The 8519-nt window shown below is 51.3% G+C and overlaps 1 long non-coding RNA gene across 13 annotated transcripts; it reads right to left on the bottom strand.

Moving 5' to 3' along the window:
- Positions 1-450: 450 nt before the first annotated feature.
- Positions 451-7996, bottom strand: LOC147649237 (uncharacterized). 13 transcript variants are annotated; one of them, XR_015279495.1, is made up of 17 exons: positions 7936-7996; positions 7508-7699; positions 6574-6635; positions 6452-6495; positions 6292-6357; positions 6028-6107; positions 5834-5957; positions 4889-4950; positions 4767-4810; positions 4607-4672; positions 4343-4422; positions 4115-4270; positions 3175-3236; positions 3053-3096; positions 2917-2961; positions 2006-2049; positions 451-686 (listed from the first exon to the last, which is right to left on the bottom strand). It is a non-coding gene; the product is annotated as an uncharacterized LOC147649237 (long non-coding RNA). The 13 variants fall into 13 exon arrangements; XR_015279487.1 differs by having other exon boundaries at positions 5802-5957; positions 6191-6357; positions 7936-7960; XR_015279489.1 differs by having other exon boundaries at positions 473-686; positions 5802-5957; positions 7936-7960.
- Between the last annotated feature and the right edge of the window lie 523 nt (positions 7997-8519).

Genomic DNA, 8519 nt, shown 5'->3' with positions numbered 1-8519 from the left:
CTGCCTGACGAAAACCTCGGTCCGGGGCCGGCCCGTGCCCAAACTTTGGCGATGACTGTCGCCTCGCAGACCGGCCGGGACCGAGGAAAAAAAACCCCAGCTGGGAGGGAAAAAAAAAAAACCCCCCCAGCTGGGGATTTTTTATTCTAAATTTAAAAGTGAATTGCAAGTCCTGGAAAGCAAAAGCCATACATACCAGGTTAGAACCACTCGACACAAACACACACCCCCCTCCTACCCCACGGGAACTCGGTTCCCGGGGGGCCTCAAACTCAGCCTGCCTGACGAAAACCTCGATCCGGGGCCGGCCCGTGCCCAAACTTTGGCGATGACTGTCGCCTCGCAGACCGGCCGGGACCGAGGAAAAAAAACCCCAGCTGGGAGGGAAAAAAAAAAAACCCCCCCAGCTGGGGATTTTTTATTCTAAATTTAAAAGTGAATAGTAATTCCTGAAAAGCAAAAGCCATACATACCAGGTTAGAACCACTCGACACACATGCACACAAGCAGACCCTGACCCACCGACTCTCACAGACAGACACGCTCTGACACGCAGCAGGAGACCTACTCGCAGTGACCGCAACCCTTATTTGAAACACTCTGCTGAACAAAATGCCCTGAGATATCTTCTCACTGCTGCTTCTCAACATCAAACGGTAGATCCTCAGAAAATAGGCATCAGAGACCTGCAAGACAACACAAGGTGGTCAGTGAGGAATTCTATGGTAGCTATGACTCAGCCACCCTCTAGGCCCACATATTTTCTACACAAAAACCTCATAGAAAAGAGGAACTGTAACCTTTTATAATTGTTCCACCTAACTCTAACTATGTGCCAGGGCAGGGCAGCTCCAAACCAATGCAGTTAAGTTACAGAGGCAGGCACAGTGCAGTTAAAGTCAAGTTAAGGTACAGAGGCAGGCACAGTGCAGTTAAAGTCAAGTTAAGGTACAGAGGCAGGCACAGTGCAGTTAAAGTCAAGTTAAGGTACAGAGGCAGGCACAGTGCAGTTAAAGTCAAGTTAAGGTACAGAGGCAGGCACAGTGCAGTTAAAGTCAAGTTAAGGTACAGAGGCAGGCACAGTGCAGTTAAAGTCAAGTTAAGGTACAGAGGCAGGCACAGTGCAGTTAAAGTCAAGTTAAGGTACAGAGGCAGGCACAGTGCAGTTAAAGTCAAGTTAAGGTACAGAGGCAGGCACAGTGCAGTTAAAGTCAAGTTAAGGTACAGAGGCAGGCACAGTGCAGTTAGTTTTACAGAGGCAGGCACAGTGCAGTTAGTTTTACAGAGGCAGGCACAGTGCAGTTAGTTTTACAGAGGCAGGCACAGTGCAGTTAAGTTAAGTTACAGAGGCAGGCACAATGCAGTTAAGCTAAGTTACAGAGGCAGGCACAATGCAGTTAAGCTAAGTTACAGAGGCAGGCACAATGCAGTTAAGCTAAGTTACAGAGGCAGGCACAATGCAGTTAAGTTAAGTTACAGAGGCAGGCACAGTGCAGTTAGTTTTACAGAGGCAGGCACAGTGCAGTTAGTTTTACAGAGGCAGGAACAGTGCAGTTAGTTTTACAGAGGCAGGCACAGTGCAGTTAAGTTAAGTTACAGAGGCAGGCACAATGCAGTTAAGCTAAGTTACAGAGGCAGGCACAATGCAGTTAAGTTAAGTTACAGAGGCAGGCACAATGCAGTTAGTTTTACAGAGGCAGGCACAATGCAGTTAGTTTTACAGACGCAGGCACGGTACAAGGCAGTCGCAGGCGATGTCTGCCGGGTGAACGCGGCGATAGCTGTGGATGCGAAGGCCGGTTCCTCAGACGAAAAAATCCACGATGACGTCGAGAGGCTGAGATGGCCGATGACATGAAACACGAGACAATGGGAAGATGGATTGGAACTGCCCTGCCCGGCAAAAGCTCTGGCGAGCTTGCAAGGAAACCCTCTCCCTTGGCTTCAGAGGGGCCCATCCCACTACAGCCCTGTCCTCTAACTTAACTTCAAAATGCCAACTCACCTGCTCATCTCTGCTCCTTGCCGTGCTCGGGGCAACACCAACTCCTGCAAAGACAGAAAAGAAAAAAGCACTGAGTTACTGTCACAATGCACAAGGTGGAATTCCCAATGTGGTTCCTTTATTCCATCTTGGACTACAAAAGCTTGTCAGCCAACCAGGGACTGAAACAGAAGAAAAACCACTCAGTCCCACCTCTCGTACTCAAAGATCCCCTGTAAAGTTCTGAAGACAGAGCCCTCAAACGAGTGTGGGGTGCTTTGCCCTGAGGCATGTGCTGTTTTTAACAAATTCGAGTCACCTCCCTTGCTTTCTAGACACTGCTCACCAGCGTGGCAGGCTAGGGGCGGCTGAGGCGAAACGTCTTTCCTTTGATAATGACTGCACGATAAACCTGCAACCCCTTCTGTCTCTCAGAATCCTGTCCGTGACACCAATTCGTGTCAGGATCCACAAGGTGGGATTTGTGATGTGGTTCTTTCCTTCTATCTTAGAGAACTAAAGATTAGCAGCAAACCAGGGACTTTAAACAGAAAAACCTCTCAGTCCCACTTATCGTACTCAAAGATCGCCTGTAAAGTTCTGAAGACAGAGCCCTCAAACGAGTGTGGGGTGCTTTGCCCTGAGGCATGTGCTGTTTTTAACAAATTCGAGTCACCTCCCTTGCTTTCTAGACACTGCTCACCGACGTGGCAGGCTAGGGGCGGCTGAGGCGAAACGTCTTTCCCCTGATACTGACTGCACGATAAACCTGCAACCCCTTCTGTCTCAGAATCCTGTCCGTGACACCAATGTGTGTCAGGATCCACAAGGTGGGATTTGTGATGTGGTTCTTTCATTCTATCTTCAAGAACTAGAGATTAGCAGCAAACCAGGGACTTAAACACCAAAACACACACAGAGCTTGCACGCACCTGTCCTCCAGCATCCTGAGCTGGGATATCTTGCAAGTAGACCACCTAAAATAAAAAAAAACCAAGGGATTAAAGTTGTAGCAGAAACTGAGACCCCAGCAAGAACAACTGCTTCTCTCCACCAACCGAGGCTCACCTTCCACCTGCTTCGCCTTCCCCGCTGCTATCCGGCTTTACTTCCTAGAAATAAACACAAAGAGCAGAGCTGTAACACAGTGACCGGTTCCAGCCCCGCCGCAAAGTAAAACCGTGACCGACCTTCTCAGGGGGACCCCCTCATCTGGGACAGGTGTTCTGCCAGGAGGTCAATCCATCTGCATCTGAAAGAAAGTTAGGAAAAAAGTCAAAGTGCTGCAGGGTAACTTCACAGCTCCAGACACCTGCTGCCAACATAAGAATACCAGCTAGACTCCAACTACAGCCCGTATTACAAATCTCCAATTACAAGTGCCCGGGACTTGTCCTTAAACACCTACAACCGGGCTGGGCGCCAGGGCAGAGCAGCTCCGGACCAAATACCACCAGACACCCGTGACACGTGAGACAAGGGGACATGACAAGGAGAGAAAACTCTCTGAGACAAGAAAGTCCTCATGAGGACCGAGAGAATGCTGAACGAGATGACCGAGGAGGGACCCGAGGCGAGCCTGCCGGGATCCGATGACCCCGGAGGGAAAAGACGCTAACGGAACAACTATTTTCCAAGAACCGCAGAGACGGATGCCCGAGAATCCTGTGGCTGGAAGCCTCTGCCTGCCTTTGAATCGGCACAAGTCCTTATCCACTGTAAAGAAACATTGCTGCACATAGCTGTCGACACAGCTGAGAACGAGACCTAAAAAGATCACGTGCTTCTGAAGACAGATGCGATTCTGACACGTGTCTGACCTCCCGAATCGAAGCTTCGCCGGCGCCGGGCCGAGGAACGCAAAGATGGGAGATGAACGGAAAAACCCCGGGGTTTCTCATATGCCCCTGGGAGGACTAAGGCAAGAGACACATTACACGAGATGCACAGAAGACACAGAAGGCATGAGAGACAAGTGACAACACACCCTGGGACTGCTCTGCCCTGCCTGCCTCAGCATTGCAAACCAAAGTGAGGCTTTCCCTCACTGGGGCCTATGGGGTCATTTCCAGAACCTCCCCATCCCCAAAGCTCACTCAAAAACCCAAACCGATCTGAGTCCTGACCCACCGCCCTGCTTTGATCCCCTCTGTGGGCTCCACTTATCTCTCAGAGGGCTGAAGATGTGAGTCACGGCGAGAGGCCGGTCGGGAGCCAAACAAAGCCACCTCGCTGTCTGGGAACTTCTTCTCTCACCGGGCTGTTGTCTCAGACAAGTATCATCACCTATGATAAAGAAAACCAAATATAAGTGCACAATCTTAGAGGCATATCCACCAAAACCCAACTCCTACTCACCAGCTCTTAGGAACTCCCGGGTCCTCCGGCCGCACGTTTCGGCCACGCTCCTAGGCGGATGCCGTCGTCGCAGGGTACGCCTAGGATAAACGGAGAGAAGGCGATGTAGCGTCGCTGAAAGTTGAGCGCGCCCTCGCCGCTCCTTCCAAAGCCCCCGACTTGCCGCGACTCCTCGGCCACGCCTAAAGGGTACCAGGACCGCACCGACACGTGGACGAGGTCGAGGCTTTGTCACGGACTCCGGTAATATTTGCTGAGGCTCACCAGAGAAGCAAACCGGGTCTCTTGGCAGGTCAGTGAGGGGGCCTCAGCACAGCATCAGGAGGCAGCCTAAAACACACCAACAAGCAGGGATGCTTGGAGTTGCACCAGAAACTGAGACCCCAGCAAGAACAACGGCTGCTCTCCACCAACCGAGGCTCACCTTCCACCTGCTTCGCCTTCCCCGCTGCTATCTGGCTTTACTTCCTAGAAATAAATACAAACAGAAGAGCTGTAACACAGTGACCGGTTCCAGCCCCGCTGCAAAGTAAAACCGTGACCGACCTTCTCAGGGGGACCCCCTCATCTGGGACAGGTGTTCTGCCAGGAGGTCAATCCATCTGCATCTGAAAGAAAGTTAGGAAAAAAGTCAAAGTGCTGCAGGGTAACTTCACAGCTCCAGACACCTGCTGCCAACATAAGAATACCAGCTAGACTCCAACTACAGCCCGTATTACAAATCTCCAATTACAAGTGCCCGGGACTTGTCCTTAAACACCTACAACCGGGCTGGGCGCCAGGGCAGAGCAGCTCCGGACCAAATACCCCCAGACACCCGTGACACGAGGGGACATGACAGGGAGAGAAAGTTCTCACGAGGACCGAGAGAATGCTGAACGAGATGACTGAGGAGGGACCCGAGGTGAGCCTGCCGGGCTCGGGTGACCCCGGAGGAAAAAGATGCTAACGGAACAACTTTTTCCAAGAACCGCAGAGACGGATGCCCGAGAATCCTGTGGCTGGAAGCCTCTGCCTGCCTTTGAATCGGCACAAGTCCTTATCCACTGTAAAGAAACATTGCTGCACATAGCTGTCGACACAGCTGAGAACGAGACCTAAAAAGATCACGTGCTTCTGAAGACAGATGCGATTCTGACACGTGTCTGACCTCCCGAATCGAAGCTTCGCCGGCGCCGGGCCGAGGAACGCAAAGATGGGAGATGAACGGAAAAACCCCGGGGTTTCTCATATGCCCCTGGGAGGACTAAGGCAAGAGACACATTACACGAGATGCACAGAAGACACAGAAGGCATGAGAGACAAGTGACAACACACCCTGGGACTGCTCTGCCCTGCCTGCCTCAGCATTGCAAACCAAAGTGAGGCTTTCCCTCACTGGGGCCTATGGGGTCATTTCCAGAACCTCCCCATCCCCAAAGCTCACTCAAAAACCCAAACCGATCTCAGTCCCGACCGCCGCCCTGCTTTGATCCCCTCTGTGGGCTCCACTTATCTCTCAGAGGGCTGAAGATGTGAGTCACGGCGAGAGGCCGGTCGGGAGCCAAACAAAGCCACCTCGCTGTCTGGGAACTTCTTCTCTCACCGGGCTGTTGTCTCAGACAAGTGTCATCACCTATGATAAAGAAAACCAAATATAAGTGCACAATCTTAGAGGCATATTCACCTAAGAGACTCCTACTCACCATCTCTTAGGAACTCCCGGGTCCTCCGGCCGCACGCTTCGGCCACGCTCCTAGGCGGATGCCGTCGTCGCAGGGTACGCCTAGGATAAACGGAGAGCAGGCGATGTAGCGTCGCTGAAAGTTGAGCGCGCCCTCGCCGCTCCTTCCAAAGCCCCCGACTTGCCGCGACTCCTCGGCCACGCCTAAAGGGTACCAGGACCGCACCGACACGTGGACGAGGTCGAGGCTTCGTCACGGACTCCGGTAATATTTGCTGGGGCTCACCAGAGAAGCAAACCGGGTCTCTTGGCAGGTCAGTGAGGGGGCCTCAGCACAGCATCAGGAGGCAGCCTAAAACACACCAACAAGCAGGGATGCTTGGAGTTGCACCAGAAACTGCGACCCCAGCAAGAACAACGGCTTCTCTCCACCAACCGAGGCTCACCTCCCACCTGCTTCGCCTTCCCCGCTGCTTTCCAGCTTTACTTCCTAGAAATAAATACAAAGAGCAGAGCTGTAACACAGTGACCGGTTCCAGCCCCGCTGCAAAGTAAAACCGTGACCAACCTTCTCAGGGGGACCCCCTCATCTGGGACAGGTGTTCTGCCAGGAGGTCAATCTGTCTGAATCTGAAAGAAAGTTAGGAAAAAAGTCAAAGTGCTGCAGGGTAACTTCACAGCTCCAGACACCTGCTGCCAACATAAGAATACCAGCTAGACTCCAACTACAGCCCGTATTACAAATCTCCAATTACAAGTGCCCGGGACTTGTCCTTAAACACCTACAACCGGGCTGGGCGCCAGGGCAGAGCAGCTCCGGACCAAATACCCCCAGACACCCGTGACACGAGGGGACGTGACAGGGAGAGAAAACTCTCTGAGACAAGAAAGTCCTGACGAGGACCGAGAGAATGCTGAACGAGATGACCGAGGAGGGACCCGAGGCGAGCCTGCCGGGATCAGATGACCCTGGAGGGAAAAGATGCTAACGGAACAACTATTTTCCAGGAACCGCAGAGACAGATGCCTGAGAATCCTGTGGCTGGAAGCCTCTGCCTGCCTTTGAATCGGCACAAGTCCTTATCCACTGTAAAGAAACACTGCTGCATATAGCTGTTGACACAGCTGAGAACGAGACCTAAAAAAACATCCGATCGCACGCTTCTAAAGACAGATGCGATTCTGACGCCTGTCCGAACTCCCGCATAGAAGCTTCGCCGGTGCCGGGCCGAGGAACGCAAAGATGGGAGATGAACGGAAGGAGCTGGGGTTTCTTATAAGCTCCTGGGAGGGCTAAGACAAGAGATATGCTACACGAGATGTACAGAAGATACAGAAAGCACAAGAGACAAGTGACAACACACCCTGGGACTGCTCTGCCCTGCCCCCCTCAGCATTGTTAGCTAAAGTGAGCCTTTCCCGCACTGTGGCCCCAGAGGCCATTTCTCAAACCTTCCCCCCCGCACAGCTGACTCAAAACCCCTAACCGGTGTGAATCCTACCCCACCGCCCTGTTTTTATCCTCTCTGTGACCACAGCCCTCGTCTTATCTCTCTGAAGTGAATCTGTGCGAGGGGACGATCCGCTGCTAAGGAAAGCTGCTGCGGGGGTGGTTCCCTTTTGTGTTACGATGAATCTGCTGAGAGAATCTGAAGTATCGCACTTGATGTGACCTAGAACTTCTGGAAATTCTCCTAAAAAAAAAAAAAAAAAAAAAAGCCAAGAAGAAGAGTCATTATAAAAGCATCTTATTGCCCCTGAACCCCCAACACAAAACCATGAACTTAAATACTCCCTGTATTCAATATTGTTTTCTTTGAGGTGTTTTCAAAACTTGTGCTGCTTCAAATGCCCAAAAAGATGCCTGCTCTTAGCAGGCTGAAGCAAATTGAAAGAGCCTCTTCACTGAAATGAGAGAGGAGCTCTTTACCCCTGCTGATTCCCCTGGAAGGAATAATGCCCCTTAGCACAGCCTGGGGTTAATATACCCCTAATTGGGCCCGCCTCTTTTTCCCACGATGCCTGGGAAAGGGGAGGCGGCAAATCCCACCGGGTATAAAAGCCCTCAGAGGGACCGTAGCTGTTTGGCTCCTCTGAGTTAAATTTGAGGTAAGGAGTTCTGCGTAGAAGAAAACTCTTTGGGAAAAAAACAATGTTTTCTTTTCTGCTGCAATTACTCAGGACAGTGGAGCAAAGGAACAAAAAAAAGGTAAGAAGAAACACTTTGTGTTTCAGCAGTGTTGCCAGCTAAGTTGGATAATTTATGGACTTCCATAATTATTTTTCAGTGATTACTAAGTAGCACTCCACCTGTGATTAATTAGGGTGGAGAAGAATAGTATTGATTTGAATGGTGTCTCATAGGGACCTTTAATCAGGGCTGTCTACATTCTAAATGAAAATAAGAAAAAGAATGGACTCCCAGGTGGCATTACCATTACATGCTGCTGGCCTCGCTCCCATTGGAGATATTTGGTGCCAGGGTGTGGGTAGAAGTGCCCTGAAATGCAGCTT

This window comes from Cyanistes caeruleus, chromosome 27 (genome assembly GCF_971803275.1).
Source record: "Cyanistes caeruleus chromosome 27, bCyaCae1.hap1.1, whole genome shotgun sequence".
In the NCBI taxonomy this organism is placed as follows: Eukaryota; Metazoa; Chordata; class Aves; order Passeriformes; family Paridae; genus Cyanistes; species Cyanistes caeruleus.
This window is presented reverse-complemented; position numbering and strand designations above follow the sequence as displayed.